This window comes from Polypterus senegalus, chromosome 9, assembly GCF_016835505.1.
Source record: "Polypterus senegalus isolate Bchr_013 chromosome 9, ASM1683550v1, whole genome shotgun sequence".
Classification (NCBI taxonomy): Eukaryota; Metazoa; Chordata; class Cladistia; order Polypteriformes; family Polypteridae; genus Polypterus; species Polypterus senegalus.
In genome coordinates, this window is record NC_053162.1 from 28,023,982 (window position 1) to 28,047,583 (window position 23,602).

The window sequence follows — 23,602 nt, forward strand, 5'->3', positions numbered from 1 at the left end:
GCTTGCCTGTCAAGCAGCCTTTCCATTTTTAGCTAGTATATACAGTTTGAGGTATTTATATATTTTATATTCTAATACAGAAATGATGATTGAAGGTATCTGCCATTGAACTGGATTTCTAAATTAATTAGTATCGTAAAATTTAACTGGTATTTTGTATTGAATATAAAAATTCTGGTATCATGAGATCTTTGTTTTCTACCATAAAGTGGTGTTTGTGTTGTGGTGGCTATATAGCTGTGGTAAAACAGAAGGCTAGCATTGCTTGCCCATTTGAAACATTTTTTTGGAATGGTAAAAATTCTATATGTTTTTGAATTATTACTATTTTACACTTGGCACTGCTTGCTTTTAATATGCTCTCCATAGCATACTTTATGTCCTAAAATACTTTTAGAGTATACTTTGTAAAAACTATTTAACTAAAAATGACACAGCAGTTAACCATGGCTGTTTATTAGTGTATGTTCTTTTAGATATACCACTAAAATCTTTCTGTGCACATTTCAGAATCCTTTCCTACTTACTAGAAATTCACATTTTTGTGAATGATCAAGTCCCACTCAGTTTATATAGTAGTTAAATCGAGAAATTACTGGCAGTGTTCTCCCTAGCGTGTTTTAGCCGGTTGCTCCTATACCTATCCATACATCCAGTTTTTTGAAGCCTCGTCACACCTGCCATAAAGTGCTCTACACTGAACGTGGGGACCCCTTACTGCAAGGGAGCAGCAGCACTACCGCCACACTACCGTGCATGTTTAATACATGCTTTAAGGCATTTCATCATGAAAATGATATCAAGTATTTATGTTCAGGGAGCAGGAATATCATCAAATGAATGCATTCTGTGCGGTGATCCCTGCCGGTGCCTCCTCAGTATAAGAGGAAGTCCATTTAAGAAGAAGATTAACAACTCGGTCGGGGAACACTTAACACAAAGCATTTAATGTACTACATTACCTTATGACGGGGTTTGGGAAAATCTAGTAAATTAAACATTGATTTTAAGATGAAGTTTAGTTTACAACATTCTACTTTAATGACAAAATAAACTATGAGAATAAAGTGGAAATGTCGACTTTAATCTCGACATAAACAGTGAGAATAAAGTGAAAATATCGAGAATAAAGTCATAATGTTGACTTTATTCTCAACACAGTTTTTTTTTTCTTCACTGTGCCTGTATTTTTTTTCTTCTGAAAAAAATAAAACGCACATTGAGTCTTCTTCTGACCTTTTAGGAAAGCTTGTACAGAGCAAACTGGAATGGGTCAAATTGAAAGAACTGCATCTATGTTAAATAACTTGCAGAGAGATGTCTTTGTGGGAGCTTTAAGATCCATGTATTGTTGGCAAAAAATGAGTTACCACATACAACATTGTTTGAAAAGTTGTTGGAACACTGTAAAGAAATGGGTTGTTTCTTTTTACAGCATCTTAATGTTGGTAAAAATGCACATTACACTTCTGAAAGAATAATGCAAAAGCTGCTGGATGTCTTAGCATCAGAAATAAAATCTAAAATGCTGAAAAATATACACGCTGAATTTTTTTTCAGTATTCTGTGTGATGAAACCACAGACATCTCGGTTGTGAAACAATTATTTACATTAAAAATGTTTGCCAGGTCACTAAAGAAGTCAGAATTAGTTTTGTATCAATCTGCAATATGATTGATGGCAAAGTGGAGACTATAAACAACACTCTGAGTGAGACTATGGACACTCTAGGCTTGAAAACTGCTAATCTGGTTGGACTAGGGTCAAATGGAGCAACTTTTATGATTGGGAAACAGAAAGGTGTGGCAAAACTGCTTAAAGATAAAACATCTGGACTTTTGGTCAACTGCCACTGTGTAAACCACCGATTTGGCCCTTTCAAATGCCCAAGTAGCAGCTGCTCTACCTAATTTAACAAAACTGAAAGACATCTTAAGGCAGCTGTTCTATTTCTTCCAAAATTCTTCAGTTAGGATGGCTGGTTTAACGGAAATTCAAATTATTCTGAACATTCCCCAGATTAAGCTGAAAATGGCCAGTGACACTAGATGTCTGTCTCATGACTTTGCAGTGCAGTCACTATGACAGTGTATGATGAGTGTCATAGCTACACTGGAAAGAGAGGCCTCTGAAAGAAATGACATCACAGCTGAAGGATTAAGCAGATGTATGAAAATGTACAATTTTGTTTCCTCTCTGATGATGCTTTCAGACGTATTACCTTTTTTGTCCAACTTATCTAAGGCTTGGCAAAGGCAAGATGTCAATCTTACCGAAACTGAGCCAGTTTTTCTCGCCAAAAAATTGTCCATGGAGTTGAAAGCCTTCATCATTGTCTGGCAGAACAATGGTCAGATCTCCACATTGATTGTACACGGAGTGATGTAATGTCATTCAAAAAGCAATATATGATAAATACCTAGAGACAGTTGTCAAGCACCTAGATGCTAGATTCTCTGACATGCCAGTTATTTCCAACTTTTGAAAAGTTTTCAATGCAGAAACTCAAGATTCAAGTGAGTCTGCTAAAATTCTTTTCGATCATTACTCCAGAAATGGTAGCCTTTCCAAAGAAAGTAGTAGGCAAAGTAGTAGTTGTGTCAAAAATTATCAGAAGTCAATCAAACAAAAACTTCAGTCCAAAACAGATTTTACTAAAAATGGCAACGCCATCAGAGCTCAAAGAGTCGTTTCCAAATTTGGCCAGACTAGCTCATATTGGGCTAGTGATCCCAGTGAGCACAGCTGAATGTGAAAGGGGGTTTTCTGCCCTTAAACAGGATCAAGACATTTTTGAGAAATCGCATGAATCAACGCACACTAAATAATCTCATGCTGATCTCCTTGGAGGGTCCAGATCCTGGGGACTTTGATTATGGGAAAGCTGCAGACAACTGGGTCTCTAGGATTAAAAGAAGAATAAGTATTTAACTGAAGACACCTTCTGCATATGCAAGTTGGCTTTGAAGAATATTTTTTAATTTTTCTTCATTAGGTTTCCCATACTTTTTTTTTTTCATTATTTTCACTTTTCTTACTGACAGCGACAATACTTGTGCCTCTTGGTTTATGTCAAAACAATTATTTAAAATTGTTGTTAGGGTTGCAGGATCCTGAATTGGATACTTCTTAAATTTAATAAAAATATTCTAGCACAAGTGTCAAACCTTAAAAAAGGAAGTCATATTGAGCTTTGGAAAATAATTAACAATAATTAACTAATAAAAATAGTGCTCATTTAATTTTCCCCACCTCCAGATTTCCCCATTGGCTACTTTTTCATGCCAACCGGCTGGAAAAAATTTCTGGGGAGAACACTGACTGGGTTCATTATTTGAAAGAGGCTGTCATGATACTATGTTGGACGTTCATGAGGATAATGCCATTTGCCACTGATGTGACCAACAGCTGTAACACCTTCCCACTTGCTGATTACAACAGAAAGTTTGAAAATATTACACTTTCAAGTTTTAAGCTTAATTGGTATCACTCCCACTTTAATAATGTACTGTATATATAGCTTGCACTTTTCCTTCTCTTCCCGTATCTTTCATTCCTTTAGGATTTTAAAGTGTAATGTTTGAGTCAATAGCTGGTGTTAAAAATCATATTTTCCTTTATATCATTATATTCTGCCTTACTTGACCCACAACCATGTGCAGTTTTGCTTACAAATAGTGCAAGACCCATCCTCCCCACCTCATAACAAAACTTTGTTCCTGGCCCTGGAAGCTAATTCAACATACTCTTGTTAAATTTGTTTTAATTGTGTGTGTGTTTGTTCTGCTTTATCAGCTATACAGAAGGGATCTGTGTAATATGAAAGATAGAACTAATGTTAACATTGGTTAGAAGATAGATGGGTGTTCATTTTTGTTCTCCAGTATCACCATACTGTTTTTGGTGAGTAGACATTTTACTCACTTTGCTTGGCATAATGTGATCCAGCAACATAATTAGAAAATCATTAATTTTGTGAGCCAACTGCACTATCAACAAATTATTGGGCTGAAATGTGTTTGCTTAAAATAGCCAGTGCTTGAGTAAGACAGGACTTCCTGCTGCCTTAAAGCTGCATGCCTGGCTCGCATTGGCATCTTGTGAGAGTAATGTAATCTGCTGTAATGAGCTGAGCTGAAGACCTGATCCAATATTGAAGCCTTAGACTGAAAAAAAAGCTATATATTAATCAGAAACTGCAGGCAAGGGCTTTCAGTTTTATTCTACATTATCAGAAATACTACTACAACCACATTGGGTCTTCGGTTTCGTAAACGTTACTGAGTTCTGCAAATCTTTTTTCTGTTAATTGTGATAATTGTGTTTATTAGGATTTCCATAGTAGACAGCATAGAACTTACAAACTAAAAATTAAAAGCAGTACTTTATTATTTTTATTTTAAATCTGTTTTGATATTAAATAACTTCTAGCTTGAATTGTAGAAGCAAAAATGCTTATTGTTAAAGAGCATGTTTTTGAATTTTTGTTATTAATATAGCAGGATTTTTTTTTCATTTTCTATGTGATTTTTGCATATTTGTATTGGTGTGAATAAGGTAGTTTTTTGAAGTGCTTAGGAATTGACCTACAAACAAATTGGCATCTGCTTGATAAACTACTGTAATTGTTACTTGCAGCATCAGTTCTTTTATTGTTATATTTGAATTTTAACCTGCAGTGCTTTTCATCAATACACAAGAAATAAAAGTGTTTAAAAACATTGTTAAAAGAAATACATTTTTCAGAGTTACTACGCTGAATGCTTATGAAATAGCATTTCCTTTTGTCTCTTTTTAAGAAAAATGGGATTTCATTAAAAAATTGTTGTTGTGTTTTTTTTTTTTTTTTGTTTTTTTTTTTCTTATTATGTAATTTTTGTTTGTAATGTTCTTTCTTCTGGACTGTCTTTTGGTATCTGCCTAGCCCACTCAGTACCTTCATGAAACAGTTTTTCATGCATTTTTAATAATAGGGCAACATTTTGTTTTACAGGTTATGTTTTGTCTATTTTCACTCAGATGGGGTTCCCTGTTATTAACTGAGGATACATCTTTACACATGTTAACCTAAAAATATATTTTTATTTTTATTTAATGCCAAATTTACCCCAATATCTAATTCCATAGATATCAAAGTGGTAATGGCACCAAGTGAGAATCAATAAACTCTTTGTCTGCAATCCTGTGAATGTATGGTATTCTCAGGTTCAAATGTGTCATGAAAACATTGGTTAAATACCACATGATTTGCTCAGGAACAGTGCCTCTTACAAAAGCAAGATCAATGAACAGACATACAAAGTAGTGATTGGGAAAAACTATTTATCTTTATACAATTCAGTACATATCATAGATTTATTCAGTTCTTGCATTGGATTTAAGCCAGGACCAGAAAGTAGAGGTAGGAAGGGAATGCAAATTTTAGTGTAATTGACATACAGTTTTAGTTTTTATGCAAATATAGCATTTATAATGTAAAGATTTATTTGTTGGTCTTCCAAGTAGCAATTATTTCATAAATCAGTTTCTGCTTCTTTGTTAGAAGTAATCTGTACAGCACTACTACATGCATAAACAATATTACAAACATTGACAAAACAGCCTATTTGTTAGAACACATCTCCTTTCATTAATTAATAGTGTAGTTATCAAAGCATAAAACCTGTTGATTTCTGTTTGTTCTTTCAGCATAAAGATTTCACTGCAAATTGAATCTGTAATAAATGGCTGGCTACAAAAAAACAAACAATTTGCTTCTATTGAATCCTCGTTAGAAAAAAAAAAATCAGAATCTGAAATTTGTAGGACAGTGACAAGGACTTTCACAAAAAAATTAGAGACCTAAAAGTGACCAAAGATGCATTTCAACAAGTTTGCTAAAAATATAACAATTTTTTAAATTGATCGGTGAAGAAATTAATTAGCCATTCAGTAGACATGCTAATTATAGACAATTTACCTATAGATGGTACTTCACTTAAATTTTGTTATTCATAAAGAAAGTAAAAGAACCCAAGACACAGGAATAGATAGCAATGCTGAGGCTAGTGTTTTTAAGTTCCAATTTTACTCAGTTAGAATGACTTAAAACATTCTAGTATTAAAATTTTAATGACGGTGTGAAACTCTGAGAGAAACTGAATCTCTTACTTTGAAATAGCACAATATTGATGGATTGAGTTGCAGAAATCTTTTCAATGAATTGTCAAATATATGCAGAGCTACCATTTGCATACATTGTTGCACAGGTGTGATTTAGTGTACAGAAATAACCAAAGAGTTAATAAAAGAGAATAAAACTTTACAAATGAGTGGAGATCACACAGTCTGTTGAACCTGTTTGGATGGCTAATAGATAAGTTGTCTCAGTGTCTCATACACACATTTTTGCACCGGTTCTAGTGCTATTGCTTTAATTATACGATTTAGGAGTTTGTTGCAGAATCCTGTGGCTCTTTCTGTTGAAAAAGTACTACCTTTGTCTATATTGAATGGACTATTTAATTTCCCCAGATATCCTCATGTGTGTCATTCACCCACTGGAAGAATTCAGTTTGGTCAAAGTGTAAATTCTTTTAAGACATTTGCATACCTGAACTATTTAGGCAACCTATGTAGCCCCCTCTGTTTATGACTGAAGTAGTTTAATTCTCTTAGTCTTTCAGTAGGCTATGCCATGTACTCTAAGGCTGAGGATATATTTAACAATAAGCAATTCATGATCTTGAGGATGCTGCTGCTATGCAAGCAGTGTACTGTCTATACTTATGCATGTACTTTAAATAAATCTGGAGGATACCACCAGGTGTCAGGGTGAGAAATCACCACGTGGAGAAAACAACATCTGGTTTCGCTATGTTGTGAGTTGAGGGAGTAAAGATGTTAAAAATAAAAATAATTTTCTTTCTGATGCTGCTGCGTAGGTGCAAAAAAAAAAAAGACGACAACAGCAACACGGAATGCTGAGATGGTATATGATACCATTACGATGGGGAATATGCAATGCTTGCATTGCCTATGCGAGGAATGGATGAAGAAAAGCACCATGAAGACATTTGCATGTCAGCATTTAAGTTTGATGATTTGCTTCACTGCATTGAACCATTCATCAAACATTGACATATGCAGGTTGCTCCTGTTGGAGCTGCAAGCCTGCCATCACATGTTGATACTAAACAACAACACTGACATCGTGTAGCAAAACCTGCACACACATGCCACCAATATTTTTACTGCAACTCGCGCATATGTCGCATTTATTTCTGAGGATATGCTTGGAGGATACGTCAAAAAAACGCTGTGAACACGTGTTAGCCATTCTAAATTCTGAGCAATTTCCCTAAGGGTGCACTTGAATGCTTTTTTTCTTTCAGTGCCACTAAGTCTTTTACAAGCATGCAGAATACAATGAACTCCATACATTAGTTTAAGGACTGCTGTGTCAAGGCATAATGTCATCTTATTTATATTCAACAGTTTTTATTATAATATTGTACTTGCCTTTTAAACTGTTTCTGTGCATCATCTGTAAATGGAAATGTTACCCGATTTTGCTTCCTTTTAGTCTTTGTCAGTCATCTTTTCTTTATAATTATTGATTATGTTACCTATGTGAAATACTTTTCAGTTCTGTTTATTAAACTATATCATCCGTGTATCCCCTTAGGCCTTGTTCACATGGGCGTTAAGTTTTTGGATAAACGAACTTGCTCTGATCATCCTAGACGTTTATGCTGCATTTTGTGGTCGCGATTGATTGACTTTTACACCGGCGTTCGTTTGTCTCTGTCTAACGCCAGCCTGCAGCCCAAATTGTAGTTTGTGTGTTAACCTGTGGAGGCAGTGTCGGGAACTGGATATGCAAGCCCTTGTTTTATTTGAGGTGCCTCCTTTCAATATGGACCATTTTGCTATGTTAGATATTAATCTTCTTGTTTTAAAAATACTCGTAATACAGCGACGTAGGGAGAGAAAAATCGCCGCCGCTACTGGGTTCATCCTCTGACTACACAACGTCGGGTTAAAGGAAGTTTTTTTGTGCTTTATGAAGAAATGCGAAAATTTCTGCGCAAGTTTTTTAATTACTGTCGGATGTCGGTTTCCACTTTTGATTGTCTGCTGCAGCTGGTGCAATGCCACATTGCACGCCGATCAACCAATATGCGACTTGGTGTTAGCCCCGAAGAGAGACTACTTGTCATTTTGAGGTAAGGAAACATTAGTCGAAAGTGGCGCTTACACCGGTGTTATGCACTGAAATCCCCCCCCCCCGCTCCTCCGAAGCGTAAAATAAACGCGCAGAAAACGAACTAGAAGCGGTTTCCTTGCGTTCGTTGGGTTTTGAACGCCAAGAAAAGCTGCATGCAACGCTTTTTGATGGCGATAAACGCCAGCCGGACAAACGCACGTCACCAAAGCCCGTGTGAACACTCTCATTGACTCCTACGTGTATAAAACACTCGGCGCTTGATCCGTGCTCACCGGACGCTACGAACGCAAAAAAAATGCTCGATTTTAACGCCCGTGTGAACAAGGCCTAAAAATGAATCACAGCTCATCCAGAGGCAGCCTAAATGTTGAATCTTTCCACCTTCAGTATTTGAACAGTATTTTTTTTTTTTTTAGCATGAAGTGGTAGAAACTGTTTTTCCAGGATTTGAAATGTCTAAAAAAAAAAATGGTTTAAATTTTAAAGCGTTCTGCAAAGATGGAGTGGTGGTAATGATTGGAAGCTAATAAAAGGAATTATTTGAAAGTTCAAAGGAGAATTAAATTTCATAATTAATGAGAAAGCCCTGAACACCTCAATGTTTTGCCCTTATTTTCATGAAGCAGATAAATCTATGGAACTGGATAGTGTTTCTTCTGCCATACTGCTGTAAGAATTCACAAACTTATATGAGATGCAAAAATCTACTGTAAAAAATCAACACTTAAGTTGATATAGCTGTCAATTCGAAGTGCAATGTCTATTCTTTTTTTGGTTACTGGACACTCGTGGAGATGTACTAGAACACATTGCTTCCAACACTTTTCACAATTAGTTTTTCACACTCAGCAGAAAGTGCTTTTCTAATGTGTGGCACAGTTTCATTGTAGAGCCTGCATGCTCTGTAAGAGTAAATTAAAATGACAAATTTCAAACATGAATATGTGGGGTATTGTGTTACACTATTTCACAATAGGTCAGTGATAACAAATGAATGTTATTTTTGAATTTTGATTCTTTACCACTAGGGTGTTGTACCATGTTAGCCATTATGAATGTAGAGAAAAGCCAAGCAAAATGACACCTTTTATTGGCTAACTAAAAAGATTACAATATATTGTAATCTTTTTAGTTAGCCAATAAAAGATTCTTTACCAGAGATCTTGCCATCTGTGGACCTCTATTAGAGGGTGAAAAATGCTAAAATTAATTACAAATAAGAATATTTAGACTTTAAACATTTAAGGTACATCACGCATTTTAATGTTTCAAATACATAATAGAGCTGTTCTTGAGTATTTTGTACTTCCACCTTATGAAGTAAATCATTACATTGATTATGAACACCCCAAATTAGGGAGGCTTAAGCTAATTCAACCATTTTGGAAGTAATGCAGATAGCTTTATATTCAAGCTCATAGCAAACAGTCACAATTTATTTACAGTTTTAAAAACAGAGACCTTAAATCAGTTTATAAAGAACATTTCATTTTGTAATGGTGGATCAAATTCTGCTGCATGCTGAACACTTTTCAGTGACATATGTGCCTATTATATTGATTGGACAGTACAGGCATTGTGTGGTTTGCATCAGATAACATAGTTTTCAGTTTTTGTCATTAGAAAATATGGGGGAAATGTGAATTATTAAAAAATGTTTTGGGATGATTAGTTTACATGGAACTTTATTAGTACATATGTAAAAACATTTCTGTTTAAACACCATATTAATAATTTATGGAACCATATATTTACACAAATCATACATCTGGCCATGAGATGTTTAAAGCCTTATTCACATATATTGAAATAGATACATATTTATAATATGAATCATTCAAATTTCAATTATTTGTCCAGAAAACAATTTGTGTTATCTCTTGTTAGATCTCATTATGAAAGCTGTACTTATAAATATATTAATTTGTATAGCTGTAATAAATTTAATAACAGATTGCACTACATTGTTGTAGACAGCTTTGCTCAACTTCAGAAATAATTGGTAGCAAAGAGTGCAAAATGCCCCAACATTAAATAATATTGTCCTTTTAAAATGCAAGGACGCAGGCAAAAAAATGGTCAAAAAGTTATTATTGGGCTCAACATTAATAGTTTTCTGGTTGCTGGCAGTTAGCAACCAGATGTTTGCTTTTGGTTGCCATCAGTACTCTCCACTTTAGGGAAAAACTGGTGTATGCATAATCAGAAGATTGACATATAACTTGTCAATTACTAGTTGGTTTTATGATTAAAGTAACATGTAAGCTGTGCAGTTGTGTAACGATCAACCACAGTGCAGGGGTGTGTGAGCCAGTTGTTCACATAACACAAATGTTAGAAGTCTCCATTAGCTCTGCAGTAATGTCCCTGTCTTGTAAATGGTGTGACCTAATTATGAATGTAGCTGGTAGATGAACGCAAGGTGCTGAAAAATCCCACAGAAATCACAGCCTCTATAGTATGTGAGCAGTGTGAAAGTTGGTTAAAGTGTATGAAGATGAGACCCTATCCACAACATGTGCTTGGAAAAAGTCTGTCGTGATAGATCTAATGTAAAGATGTTTGCCACTACAAATTTCACAAGACATTTAAGATTACATCAAAGAGTGAAATAAACTGATTTTCAACAACTTTTAGTTTGAGTAAAACCAACATTTTTTTTAACATTTTTGTTTGATTCTTTTTGATTGTCTGTTGAAACACTGCAATGTTAATAAAATTCATTAAATGCCAAAAATATTTTACCAGCAATAATTATCTTTCTTTTTACTTGAAAAATATGTACAAGGTTGAATATTTTAGAAACCCAATAAAGGAACAAGTAACAGAAATATTTAAGAACAAAAAAGACTTAAAATAGAAGTTGACCGGGCAGTGACAACAGTACATATTATTTACTGTTATATGTTAATTACTGATAATTTGTCACAAATTGTAAGGAATCCCTACTTTGTTGCTTATTCTATGTGGTGAATCTGGAGTTTTGTGCTTCTGAGACAGCAGAACATTGATGAACATATTTATGTTTTTGGTTCAGGAATGGCTTTCGGATGCTAACTCTGTTTAGGCTTACTTAGTCTGTCTGTTTTCATTTCATTTTCATTTTGCTGATGCACAGAATCACATGAGACAAGATTATAAAATGGATTACAGGATGGAATCCTATTCAGTACACTTAAGTAAATAAAGGATGTTTTCTGTAGCAACCTGGTTTAAGTCTTTTGAAAATAACAATCTTATACTTGGTCCAAGTCAAGTTGGGGAGCATGCACTGGTACAGTGCGTTGCTGTACCCACTACATGACGAAACAACTCGGATCCCAGTTTGCAACCCCCCAGGCAGACATGCGGTCCAGTCCCACCCTCCAAAAATGACCCTCTATCTACCGTAGTCGGATGTTAAGTGGGTGACCCCTTGGCCTGGTCCAGCCACTTGGGTTCCCAGCAATGAGGCAATGAGGATCTTAAGAGCCGGATCACCCTCTAGGAAATGCGCCACATGGCCGTAGTGCCATAACTGATGCTCCCTCACAATGCAGGTAATGTGCCTCATTAGGGACTCCATGAGCAACCGCTCATTTGACACATAGTCAAACCAACAGTACCCAAGGATTTTTCGGAGAGACACAGTACCAAAGGAGTCCAGTCTTCGTCTCGGGTCACTGTATAGTGTCCATACCTTGCAACCGTATAGCAAGACAGGAAGCACCAGGACTCTAAAGACTTGAACCTTCATCCTATTGCATAAGTATCGGGAGCACCACACACCCCTTTCCAGCGACCTCATGACCCTCCATGCTTTCCCAATCCATCTACTGACTTCATAAGAAGAGTCACCTTAAGACATGAATGGCACTGCCAAGGTAAGGAAACCTCTTGACAAGGTTGACACTCTCTCTGCAAACAGACACACTGCTGGGTGGTTCACAGTAAATTGGATGGTCAGCCTCAAGAACCGTGTACCCAGAGGTATCCAACGTCCTAGCCGGAGGATCAGCTTTGAACAACTGCTCAAAGTAGCCAGCCCAGTGGGTCACAACAACACTGTCATCTTAAGGACCATTCCATCAGCTGCCCTAACTGCAGCTTCAAATGTGCGTAATGCTTCGATTCCTCTGTAAGCAGGACATGGGTCACTAGACCACAGATGGTGTGTCACTTGCTCACAGATTCCTCTAACAAATGCCTCTTTATCTGCCCACTGAGCCCTCGTAGCCATCATTCTCAGTTCCTGGTACAGACCAAAGTTGTCATTGAGCCATGCGCTGTGACTCCTCTCGATGATATCCAGGGTGCCCTGCGAGATGAAACACCTCCTTCTGGGAACACTGGTAACACCAACACAGCCCTCGGCAACCTTCAGGGTCTTGTCATGGAAGGTCTCCCACATTACATTAGGATCGGCAGTCGTACCCAAATCTGCAAGTTCCTCACACAAACTGTGTGCAAACTCATTTGAAACAGCCTGGTCTTGGAGTCTGGCCAAATCCAGGCTCATTTTCCTAGTAGGTGGTAACCTACTGGACCTAAGCTGGATCTTAGCAAGTCTGTGGTCAGAACTCACAAATTGGGCACTTCTGTAGACCCTGCAGTTTTGCAAGAGCCTCCAACTTCTGCCCTAGAGGATGTGGTCGATCTCCTTCACCGCACCACCAGTATTGGAGTACCAAGTCCAATGATGCAGTCCAAGACATTCCACGTGCCCACCTGTATGGGCCGCCTCAAATTTGGACTCGAGTGCTGCTGTGCAGCGGGTGACGCCTCAGCACATGAGCAAGCAAGCAGCAGTTTGTTGGAACTGTGTTTGAAAGAATTTGTGACCAATATGAAAAGAACTACTCTACAGGTAGTACTTTCGTATTCCAGTAATGGAGGCACGAGACATTTTGACTTCTTTGTAAGATTAAGTTATAAAACTTCAAATTGAAATGCCATAAGGCAGGATGAAAAAACTGATTTGTTTGAGTAATAAATGTTTAAAATATTCTTTTATGTTATAATTAAATTTTTTTAAGCTGATATATAATTACATTTATATTACTCCAAATGTAGGCTGTTAAAATTGGCAACTGTATCTTCAGTTTTGGCAAGCAAAAACAATTGCTTTTATTATGTATGTTATGTATGACTGTTGCTATTATACTAGAACTTTAATGCTCTAATTCCATATAATGGCATTCTGACTGTGTAAACAATCTAATCTGTAAAATGAACTGCATCATTCTACTCTAAATCCTGCTGTTAAAATAAAAGAATACTGATACAACCATAAAACATTAACCTATAACTATTAAACAGGTCAGTCTATCAACCATCAAAAATGGCTTAAAATAGAAATGTGTAATGGTAATAAATACTGAATTTATTATAAGGCTTCATGAACGTTTCTTCATTGTGGCTCCATTGCTGCCAGTCTTTTTGTGAAGGGTGGTGAAAACATTCTTCTTCTCCTTTTGACTACTCCTGTTAGGGGTCGCCACAGCGGGTCATCTTCATCCATAAACCTTTGCTTAGGCCTTCCTCTTTTCCTCTTCTCTGGTAGCTCTGTCCTTGGCATCCTTATCCCATTATACCCAGCATCTCTCCTCTGCACATGTCCAAACTGACGTAATCTTGCCGCTCTGACTTTGTCTTCCAACTGTACAACTTGAGCTGACCCTCTAATGTACTCATTTCTAATCCCATCCATCCCCGTTACACCCAGTGGAAATCTTAGTATCTTTAACTCTGCCACCTCCAGCTCTGTCTCCTGCTTTCTGGTCAGTGACACTGTCTCCAAACCATATAACACAGCCCCTGACACTCTTCTCCACCCATTCCACCCTGCCTGCACTCTCCTTTTCTCTCTTTCACAATCCCCATTACTCTGTACTGTTGATCCCAAGTATTTAAACTGATCCACCTTCGCCAGCTCTACTTCCTGCATCCTCATCATTCCACTAACCTCGCTCTCATTTACACACATGTATTCTGTATTGTTACTACTGACCTTCATTCCTCTCCTCTCTAGAGCATATCTCCACCTCTCCGTGGTCTCCTCACCCTGCTTCCTACTATCGCTACAGATCACAATGTCATCAGCAAACATCATAGTCCACGGGGACTCCTGCCAAATCTCGTCTGTCAACCTGTCCATCACCATTGCAAATAAGAAAGGGCTCAGAGCCAATCCCTGATGTAACCCCACCTCCAACTTGAATGCATCCGTCACTCCTACCGCAGACCTCACCACGGTCACACTTCCCTCGTACATATCCTGTACAACTCTTACTTACTTCTCTGCCACTCCCGACTTCCTCATATAATACCACAGCTCCTCTCGAGGCATCCTGTCATATCTGGCCTTCTCTAAACTTCTGCATCAACATCCTCAGAGCAAACATTGCATCTGTGGTGCTCGTTCTTGGCATGAAACCATACTGCTGCTCACTAATCATCACCTCACTTCTTAACCTAGCTTCCACTACTCTTTCCCATAACTTCATGCTGTGGCTCATCAATTTTATTACCCTTTAGTTACTGCAGTCCTGCACATCCCCCTTATTTTTAAATGTCGGCACCAGTACGCTTCTTCTCCACCCCTCGGGCATCCTCTCACTTTCCAAGATTACATTAAACAATCTGGTTAAAAACTCCACTGCCATCTCTCCTAAACACCTCCATGCTTCCACAGGTATGTCATCTGGACCAAATGGCCTTTCCACTTTTCATCCTCTTCTTAGCTGTCTTTGCTTCCTCCTTGCTAATCCATTGCACTTCCTGATATACTATCTCCACATCATCCAACCTCTTCTCTCTCTCTCCATTCATCAGCCTCTCAAAGTACTCTCTCCATCTGCTCAACACACTCTCCTCGCTTGTGAGTATGTTTCCATCTTTATCCTTTATCTCCCTAACCTGCTCCACATCTTTCCTAGCTTGGTCCCTCTGTCTAGCCAATCGGTACAGGTCCTTTTCTCCCTCCTTAGTGTCCAACCTCTCATACAACTCATCATACACCTTTTCTTTAGCCTTCGCCACCTCTCTCTTCACCTTACGCCTTATCTCCTTGTACTCTTGTCTTCTTTCTGCATCTCCACGACTATCCCACTTCTTCTTTGCCATCCTCTTCCACTGTATACTCTCCTGTATTTGCTCATTCCACCACCAGGATTCCTTTTCCTCTTTTCAGATATCACGCCAATCACCCTTCTTGCTTGTCACCCTTACTACATCTGCTATAGTTTCCCAGCTGTCTGGTAACTCTTCACTGCCACCCAGTGCTTTTCTCACCTCCTCCCTAAACCCAACATTGCAGTCTTCCTTTTTTCAACTTTCAGCATTTGATTGTTGGCTCTGCCCTCACTCTCTTTCTCTTCTTGATCTCCAATGTCATCCTACAGACCACCATCCTATGCTGCTTAAATACACTTTCCCCTGCTATCACTTTGCAGTCTTCTCAAGAGTTGATCTCCTTCAGATCATCTCTTCTGCATAGGATGTAATCTACCTGTGTGCATCTTCCTCCACTCTTGTACGTAACCCTATGTTCCTCCCTCTTCTTAAAATATGTATTCACCATAGCCATGTCCATCGTTTTGGCAAAATCCACTATCCACTGACCACCTTCATTCCTCTCCTTGACACCATACCTACCCATCACCTCCTCGTCTCCACTGTTCCCTTCACCAACATGCCCATTGAAATCCATTCGAATCACCACTTTCTGTCCCTTGGGTGCACTGTTCATCACTTCATCCCACTCACTCCAAAAATCTTCCTTCTTGCCCATTGCACACCGAACTTGCGGTGCATATTCACTAACAACATTCATCATCACACCTCCAAATTCCAGCTTCATAATCATTACTCTGTCTGACACTCTTTTTACCTCCAAAACACTCTTGACTTACTGTTCCTTCTGAATAACTCCTACTCCATTTCTCCTCTCATCCACACCATGATAGAACAATTTGAATCCACTTACTCCCCTTCCATTTAGTCTCTTCCACGCACAATATATCAACCTTCCTTCTCTCCATCATATCTGCTCACTCTCTCCCCTTACCAGTCATACTGCCAACATTCAAAGGTCCTACCCTCAGTTCCATTCTCTTTACTTTCCTCCTCTCCTGCCTCTGGACACGTCTTCCCCCTCTTCTTCTCCTTCTTCAGCCAACAGTAGCCCAATTTCCGCCAGCACCCTGTTGGCTAACAGTACTGGTGGCGGTCGTTGTTAACATGGGGCTAGACCGATCCGGTATGGAAATTTCTATTATTGTCCGCATATTGATTTGGCTAACTTTTACACCAGGTGCCCTTCCTGACGTAACCCTCTCCATTTATCCAGGCTTGGCACCAGCACGAAGAAACACACTGGTTTGTGTATCCCCTGAGGCTGGGTTAAGGGCAGTGAAAACATTAAAAAAAATAAATTTGGCTTTTTGATGCCAGTCAACCAACTATTAAATGTTCACCTGCGGTGAGTGGTGGCAATGAATGAGTAAATTTAGTTTGCCAACAGGCTGGCTAATGTTAACATAGACATTACGTTAAGAAACTCAAAACGTGGTTCATTGACCACCAGTGGGACACAAGCATGTGTCAAATGGATGGTAAGATGACTGTAACTGAATTGGAACAAAGTCATTTTAAATAACCAAGATACATCATCAGTACAGTGTTTGTCCCATAACTGAGCCTAATTAGTTTGTTGATTTGTTGGGCGTCTTTTGAAATGATGTTACCAAGCCTAGCACACCACCGCGCGAAAATCACTCTGGCCATCACAGAGTTGTAAAATGTGTGAAAGATGTCATTACTCGCCTTAAAGGAACACACTCTCCTAAGAAAAAAGAGCCTGCTCTATCCCTTCTTATATAGCTTCTCTTTGTTACGAGATCAGTTCAACCTGCCACAGGTGTTTTCACATTGCTGGAACTTTGCTTTCTGGAGCCCAATGAGGTCCTGTATTTTGTAGACCCTGGGCTACTTGTGGTCCTCGGCTTCTTTTGTGTGGTGTGATTTTACTGCATAACAGGAGCTGTAACTTTTATCCAAAATATGTGATATGCAAAGTGTGGTGTGATCGGGAGTTGGCTTTGAACTAATTGTGACATCAAAGGAGAGATTATTGTTTCAATGCAGTGCATAGCATGGCGCACTGGGGAGGCGGCTTTAAAGAGAGATGTGGTGCAAAGTGCGGTGCTCCAAAGTGGATCCAGGTGGTCTTCAACAAGAAGACTCATATAGTCCAGGACCAGTATTTCAAAGTTCTTTATGATGTGGTATGTGAGTGCCACTGGTCTGTAATTGGTGAAGAGGCCGCTGCCCTCTTTTGGAAAAGTAACAATGTTGGATGTTTTCCACAGGAGTGACACATTTTGGAGCCTATGGGGTGGACTAAATAAGTAACAGAGGTTACAACAGATTTGGTCAGCACAGGCTTTAAAAACTTGAGGACTGACTCCATCTGGTCCCATGACTTTTCCTGTCTTTAGCTTCCTTATTATGTCTTAATGTTGTCTATAGTTATAAACAGCCTATGTGATGGTCAAAGGTGGACTCATCACTGACCATTGCAGTTGAAGTGGTAGGAATTGTAGATAGAGTAGGGATGGTGTGGAGGGACTTGTCATTGGAAGAAGGTGGCAGAGGTGGGTAAAATAAATAAAAAAATTTGTTCAAGGTGTTAGCTTTGTCCACATCCCCATCTGACACCTGAGCCCTGGATTAAATGAGTCCAGTCAGTATACTCCATCCATTCCAGGCATCTAACATGTTATTCTGAGTGAACTTGTTGTTGTTTTCTGTTTTATCTTTAGCTGCTGGATCAGTTTTACTGAAGCCTTTGAGAATTTTGAAGGTCTGAATTAGATCTTCATAAAGCTTCCCCTGCGTAAGAAAAAACTGTACATTGTACATAATATGTGGTCTCACTAGTGTATTGTACAGTTTGAACGTAACATCCCTTGAATTATTGTCACCAGTTTTACAGCATAACTCAAACTTTTTTTTTTTCCTTTTAAATGTCTTTCTTAGCTCATGAAATAATGCTTTACATATCTGATGTGATCTGATTGTGACTCATCACCTCAACATGCTGCGTACAACCTCACTACAATTTTAAGGTCTAACCATGATAAAATAAAATTATTCCCTTTTAGTATAGCTACATGCAGGTCTAAATTTGAAAATTTCCTTTTCACTGTTCAAGGAACAGAGGTCATTCAGTGGTCAAAAGGTGCCTTGACACAGACACTAGATCTGCATTTGCAAGCAGGAGTAACTGCAGTGTAATAAAATAATCTAAAAATAAACAAATTGGAATCCATTTATTCTGAGCTAACTGAGATTAAGAGATCAAAAGAGGGATTGGAGGTTCATAAGAGTATAAAGGTACCTGAGCTGCCATTTCAGTGACTGAGGTTATGGCAGCAAGACTTGCTCACATTAGGCACATTTGTTCCATCGCGTGCCCAATCATGATTGCCCCCCTCCATACTCCCCCACTGGCCTGCATTTACACTGCGCTTAACATTCTGGGCCCGGGCATGCTTTTGTCATGTCCATGTGACTTTGTGTAAAGTCGAAACAAGATCCAAACCTAGAGTCACAGCATGTATGTCAAAATAATTTTACTTATTTTGTGATTGTTTTGGTGTCGTGTAGGGAAGGATAACGCACTCCCCTCTTACGGATTTATTCAGTCTGCAGAGCAGTGTTTTGCTGTTAATCGTGTTGCGCATATGAGAAGATTTGTATGGTGACAAATGATGTTAAGGGAGGAATTTGCAGCTTTTCTTGCCAGCTACAATTCACGTTCATGTGTAAGGTGAGAATAAAAACCTTTTAACTCAAAAGATATTGAACAAATCTGAGTTGTCACATCATTGATGTCATGTCTGTTTTACTTGCTCAGGCATGTTGAGCGATCACACTGTTCCCGAATGCTGTCGAACCATGCTCAGGCCTACTTCTTCCAAGTGGGCCAGGGCATGGCACAGTTGGCCTGGCACAGAACAATCACATTAGTCAAACGAAATAGACTTTGTGGGGTTACATGTGGACAAACGTGCTCAGGCACGAAACAAATTTCCAGTATGAGTACACCCTTACTGTAAAAGAGGCCCTTGATCTGATCATCCAAGATCAGCGAATAGATAGTGATTTGGAAGAGGATGTTTCAGAGCAGGAAGACAATATGGAGGAAAATTCTGATGAAGATAACTCTGAGGGAGAGGATGAAAATGACTCTGCATATATGAGTCATGCAAGAAGACAACACAAGGGGATAGAAGAGAAGGAGGTGCAACCTCTGCTCTGTAAAAAAAGTACTGCAAAACAGGGACAACCTGCAGTAAATGTGGGAACACATGTGCAAGTACAACACATGCAAGGTTTCCTACCACTGATTTGCATGAACAGATTAATTTGCAATAACCACTTTTTAAGTATTGTGTTCTAAGTGTTAATGTTGAATTGATATTGATAAGTATTGATGGTAGTTATAAGGATTTGTTTATGATATAACTGTGAGGACAGTGTTTAATGGTTTTAATGGTTATACATGGTTATATAATAAATCCCAACACTTCCAGAATGTTCTTGCCATTTTCACTTTCAATAAAATATAAAATATATTTAAATCATTATGGCTGTTATGTTTTCATGTTTTAAATAAAACAGGACTTGATAATGTGTAATAGTATATGGTTTTTCTCCAAAAGTGATTGTTGTAAACCTAACAAATAAGCTCTCCTTACTCTCTGAAACATTAATTAAGGATTAATCATCCATTTATTAATGTCAGATAGGCTATTTATACATTCTAAGTAGATCTGTAGTTCAAAATTTGGTATAGACACTTATTATGATGGAATGGCCCTTTATGCCACTGAGCTCCCCATCTTAAAAATGGGATACCAGTAAAAGAAATGTTCTTATGTTTAGCCATATTCCTGTGAACACTGTGTTGTATTATTACATCCCATGTTGAAAGACTTGAAATAATGTTGGTTTGGTTTACATACATTAATTGTATGTCATTTTTTTCTGTGAAATATTAGCCATTTTAAAAATGGTATTGTAGTCTAATCTACGTAATGTACCCAACTTTGAGTTATTTGTTTAATTTTGAATTATTTTATTCCAAATCAAGAGTCTTGTATTAGATGATAACAGTGAAATTGACAGTTGATGGACATAAACAAATACTATCATCCAGCCTCACTACAATGGTATTGTATCAGTGATTACTAAAAAAAGAAGCATTGGTAGTCATACTCTGTCTAAAAAAATGGTATTGATGCATCCCTAATAAGTACACTTTATTAATTAGTAGAAGAAAATGCATTTTTTTTTTTTTTTAAATCCAGATTGAAACAGTGGAGTAGATACTGCTTTCCATGTGCAGATAACTATATTTCCATAGTGTTTCAACATTGTTATTAAACATTTAGTGTTAATATTTGCATTGATTATTATATACATTTTCCCTAGAACAATTAATAATAATACATCAATGTACCTTGTTTCAAACACCAGAGATTTAAACAGAATTCTCAAATACAAATAAACCTCTAATTTTATCAGAATGCTTTCATTATACAGTAAATGGATGGTTTTACATCAGACTAGATGTTAAAAACTTGTCATACTTTGTTGTAATTAGACTAAAAGGGGACTTTTTACATCTTCATTATAATGATAAATTCTTTGTATGTCCTACATTTTGATATATTGTTGTGGCATAGGTCAGCTCTAAATTTGAAATACAGTTAAATTGATTTTTCTGGAAATTATGCATAGAGAAAATAGAGATAAGAATCAGTGCAGGGGTTGATGGTTGTCTTAATGTGCAAGATGAAAATGCAGTTAGAAGCTATGTGAATAGTGATCATAACAGTCAGATCTCGCTGTAAAGATTAACATGTTATAATAATGCTTTATACACTTTGTTGCAGAATATCACTATGTATAGTAAAAGTTTTATGTACAGTAGAAGCGTTAAAGAAGTATTTGTGCTTTGTTTACTGCTGTAATGTAAGATCATTTTATTGTAATTTACCATAGTAAACTAATTTTCAATGCTTATGTAGTAATATATATTTTTCTTTTTTTTCTATTTTGAGTTCTTTTAGACATATATCAAAGGATGAATATATATGTAATAATAATTGTTTGCTATGTACTATAATACTATTTATCTTTTTTTCTTATTTGTAGAATAGACCATAGCTGAAGCTTTGCATCTGGGCTTCCATCATAACCTGAAATCAGTGTGCAGTCTTTGGGAGTTTTGTATGCTTTTGGAACAGGTAAACTACTTAAAGTACTAATAGACGTTTAATGTCCGAATTACATCATTTATGTCTTTGTGGATTGCCTCGTGGCCATTTAAGGCAACCATTCATTTTTCTTGTGTTTCTTTAGTGATTTTTTTTGCATTTCTGTTGTTTAGGAGTACTATAAAATATTAGGACTCATACATTTACTTTTTTATTTTCCATGGAGCTAATTAGGCACCCCTTTTAGGTACTCCTTTAATAGACACACACACTGTATATAAGTTTGTGTGTAAATGCAGTGTTGACTGACTTACTCACTCACTCTTTACAAAAACCTTATTTCGCAATTAGGTAAAAAGCTAAAATTTGGCAGGAGGTTCATCTAGGTCAGTAGGTATATGCCAAGAAAGGACATTTTAAAATATCAATATTTAGGGATTAAAGAAGGAAAATCTAAATACTGTACCCCAAAAATCTCAAATACCGTGGCAGATTTTCATTGAAATTATAGAAAAAAAGAAAATTAGCCAACACTTGCTTCATTATTTGTCAAATAATATTTTATTTGCTGCCGTTTATTAATATTATGTTAGCTTAAATGTTCAGCACCATGCTGAGTGCATACTTTATGCAAGTGAAGGGTGCCACAGAAGTGAATGATGGGCCGCATGTAAAGCACCAGTGACCAATGGGGCAAAGTCATGGAAAGGAATAAAGAGACATGATCACTTTGTAAAACATAAAGAGAAAATTTAGCGAAGCTCAAGTAATTAGCTAAGCTCCATGGTTCGAAAGCTCAGTGTTTTGCTGTTGATCACCGACATTCATATGTGTGTACTTGCTCTCATATTGGTTATCCGTTCTACTCCTTTGACTCCCAGTCAACCCACTGACTTTTTAAAATTTTTCAGCTAATCCAGTATTTAACAATTTTTAAAGTGGTTCCCTACACACTGATGCTTGTATTGTACTATGTGTAAAGACAATACAGTATATGCAGTTGGCAAGACAAGGGACAGTTTTCGATGTACTACTAATTAAAATGAATAATTGAAGATATAATATCAAAAGCAATATTGTCAATTATTAATTTTGTCATAATTGTGCACCTCTATTAAAACATCCTGTTCTTTGCATGAGCCAGGTAAATGTGCTGCCTGTAAACGTAAATGCTGTATGTAATAAGTTAAAGTAAATGACAATTCAGTGTATATTTCTGTTGATCGAAACCCTCCAAAACTTCGTAACAGTACAAGATTAAAGATCGGAAAGTGACATTTAAATCTGACTGAAGCTACCATTTTTACAGGAACTGATACAGGATGAAATTATACTTATACCCGAAATTTCCATTATTCCTACTAATTATCTGTTTGCATTTAAAAGAATGCAGTTTCCTATAAAATTGTTTTTTGTAGTGACTATACACCAACCAAAGCCAAGGTCATTCACTAGGAAATGTAGGAATTGGTCCATGGCACAAATGTTTTATGCCAAATTCTATCTAGCTTTTATGGACAGATGACAAAATATGAACCACTGTACAAATCCATAATGAAGCAGCTAATCAGGAAAACATATCTTCAGACCAATAGCTAAAAAAAGTTATTGGTCTGATGTCAACTTGCATTTTAGAATTAATGGCATGAAAATGTTAATTAAGAAAATCTCCCTCTCATTCCTCAAAATCTGAAAAAGGTACATATCTTTCAGTGTTAAAATGATTCCAAGAACACAGTAGAAGCATTCCATTATGTGTAAGGAAACTTGTACTTTTCTCTTATTGAGATAATTAGAACCTTTAAATACATTTCAAATTGTGATAAAGTCTGCCGTCCAACAATACTTGCCAGGTGTGACCTTCACTGCATGCTTGGCCTGGCCCATACAATCTTCACCCCCTTTATGTGAAAGTCCCATGGAGTAGAAATGATTTGTAAACATCAAGAACTCTGTCAAGCATGAATGAACAACTGCTCCTGCTGACATAAGTCAAAATCAATATATATATATATATATATATATATATATATATATATATATATATATATATACATACATATACACAAAAAAAACTCGAGAAACATGAACATAGTCAAATGAAGATATTGTGATAAACCAGAT

General features: G+C 37.2%; 1 protein-coding gene across 6 annotated transcripts in view; it reads left to right on the forward strand.

The window, feature by feature from the left end:
• Positions 1–23,602, forward strand: part of LOC120535157 (spermatid perinuclear RNA binding protein) — a 306,536-nt gene that overhangs the window by 66,111 nt on the left and 216,823 nt on the right. For 5 of the 6 annotated variants that reach the window (XM_039762781.1, XM_039762780.1, XM_039762778.1 and 2 more), the window contains one exon: positions 21,417–21,508. The gene's annotated coding sequence lies outside the window, so the exon portion shown is untranslated. The remainder of the gene's footprint in view (positions 1–21,416; positions 21,509–23,602) is intronic. The other variant, XM_039762782.1, reaches the window with a different exon arrangement.